The sequence below is a fragment of the Cupressus sempervirens genome, chromosome 5, assembly GCF_028749045.1.
Source record: "Cupressus sempervirens isolate cs-2001-9-10 chromosome 5, ASM2874904v1, whole genome shotgun sequence".
Classification (NCBI taxonomy): Eukaryota; Viridiplantae; Streptophyta; class Pinopsida; order Cupressales; family Cupressaceae; genus Cupressus; species Cupressus sempervirens.
The window spans coordinates 811,632,677-811,635,289 of record NC_143122.1 but is presented as its reverse complement, the minus strand read 5'-3'; the positions used below and the strand labels follow the sequence as shown (position 1 = coordinate 811,635,289).

General features: G+C 37.3%; 1 pseudogene; it reads right to left on the bottom strand.

The window, feature by feature from the left end:
* Positions 1–504: 504 nt before the first annotated feature.
* On the bottom strand, positions 505–1,055 carry LOC149558365 (zinc finger AN1 domain-containing stress-associated protein 12-like; annotated as a pseudogene).
* Positions 1,056–2,613: the final 1,558 nt, after the last annotated feature.

The following is a 2,613-nucleotide window of genomic DNA, read 5'->3' as shown; positions in this document are numbered from 1 at the left end:
ATAATGAAAATTTCAAATCTATTTCTAGCAACTTTTCATGGAATCAATTAAAACATATTTCTTATTATATTTATTCAACTTAATTTAAAAACAGTTTTATTTGGTTGACATTTTATTATTGAGGTACTTGATAAAAATGGTCAATGGTCGAAGTTCATTAAAGATAAACATTAAAGATAATAATCGACATTTAAACAAACATTTGAATTTAAGCGGAAGACATTTTCATTCTGAAACCACGAGTTGGAAGCAATAAAAGGACTAGTTTGAATCTTGCCTGCTACTAAAACAATAATACTAATCAAGGGATCTGGTTAGTAAATGATACAAGCCGAGTTCGAATCCCGCCAAATACAGCTTGCAATTGTAAAACTGAAAAAATATTAAAATAATGAGGACATCTGGTAGGGTGTCCCCTTGCAATTCAGCGAATACGAGTTTAAAAAATTATTTATGGATTTGATTGTATTCCATTATTAGAATGAAAAGAGGAGAGAAAAATAATAGTACAACAAAACAATTTACTATTCATAAAATAACTTTAGCAAATAATTATTTTAACATCAACGAACAGCAATGGGAGAGGCCTTCGCAGCCTTGGATGGCGCATCAGCTCTGCAGTAACTCCTCATTCTCGCAAGCAATCCGCCTCTGCGATAGGCGTGAGTAGAAGGAAAATGGTGCTTCATACAAGTCTTCTGTCTGCACGATTTACACAAAAATGTGTTCTGGAACGACATTATTTCTTTGCAGCGTTTGACAGGGCAGGCCGCTGCCTTCTTCATTTTAGCCAGACCGCAGCTGTGTCTTCGCAGTGCCATGGAATCATCCTCTTTAAATGCTTTCTCCACCAAAATTTTACAAGCAAGGCAGATTACCACGACATGGTCGTGCATCTTTGAATTAGGGCAGCTGTGCTGCGCAAAGCTATTGTGCTCCGCGCAGAAGATGCCGTTGTAGGCGTCGCAGTGAAAGGGTAGGAAATTGAGTTACCAACATGTTTTTCCATTGTAGTGCTTACCTAGATCAGGAAATAATGGTGTTCCTACTTCCATTTAAAAAAAACACACAAATGTGAGGGTTTCTGTCGATGAGTTCTGATTTGAAGATGCAAGCAAACTGTAATATTTTAGAGTTTCTAAAAATCGATGAATTGCAAGCTGAGAATGTTGGCAAATTGTGAGGATGTCGTGGACAGATAGAAAGGAGATGATGAAATTTTATTCAAGGACGTGTTTCTTGAATGAATGAATGAAAGATTTTTAATGATGTCTACGAGGCCATAAGCCTAAAGGACCCACATAGAACTCCTAGTCAGTCTGATGTGCCCGTCTCTTTTGTTGTGAATCTGCATAAGTAAAATGGCCCCCTTGAGGAGTCTTAGTCCTTCAAAAAGGTCTTTTATGCTATTTAATTTTAACGTTTTTTTGTGTTGGTTGCGAATATCTTCGTATGCCATACAATCCTTTAGATAGTGCCACTCTGTTTCCACAACACCCTTGTTGCAAAATTTACAAATTCTGTCTTCCCATTCTTCCTTAGGGACCTTCCATCTACCAGTTTCACATCTTAAATGATGGGAACCAGATCTCAATTGAGCGATTAGGATTCTTGCCTTTCCTTTAATCTTTGCTCCTAAATATTCTTTGTCATCATGTTCGCATATGGGGTTAAATTCTTTGACATAATAGACTTTTTTTTTCTATGTAACCGATTTGCCCACATGACAGATCTGAATTTTCCTGACACCCACTTTTTTATTTCAGAATTATTTTTCGAGCATTCTTGGTAGTCAATGTTCCACTTATTGAACCATTTATCGTTTTGTTTCTTCCATGTCTTCTTTCGACGAGTCAATTCTCCATCAACCACCCTACTAGGCCAGCAGTGTTCATCCATTTTATTCACCTTCTTTAGATAGCTCAACAATCTAACAATTACCGAGGCCTCCATCGGGAACATGCCCGCCTCTGCTAAAATAATCTCATATGGGATTGTGGATTTGATTCTGAGATAAGTTGTAATGAAGTGTTTCTAAATCGTTTCAATTTGTCGCCACTTATGATTTGATACACTGCTCTCCCATACCTTGCTGCCATATAAAATAACTGGTATCACCGATGACCCAAAGAGGGTTTTCTTAGTCTTCCAGTCCCACAACTCTATTGTCCTACACCTATTTTGAAGAAGATAAGATGCCTTCCATCCCCCTTGTATCCTTTTTGATCTGCATGTTTTTCAACTGAGCTGGTAATGAAAATCTATCCCCAAGTATTTGTATTCTTTGAAAATTTCTAGTGTTTTGTCATTAAATATGAAAATGCATTGTTGTTTTCTCTTCCTCAAGGAGAAGACCATGATCTTGGTCTTAGAAGTGTTGACCTCCATCCCTACCTCTATGCAAAAGGTTTCTAAGTTCTTCAAATGTTATCTCAGCCCTTGTGCTGTTTTAGCAATGAGAATGAGGTCATCGACATATAAAAGCAATCTGATCACATAATCAACCAGTTGAATTCCCTCTCCATTGGTTTTATTTATCCACTCTTCTAACTTGTCAATATAGAGGCCAAACAATGTAGGTGACACCGAACATCCCTGTTTGACCCCTATGTC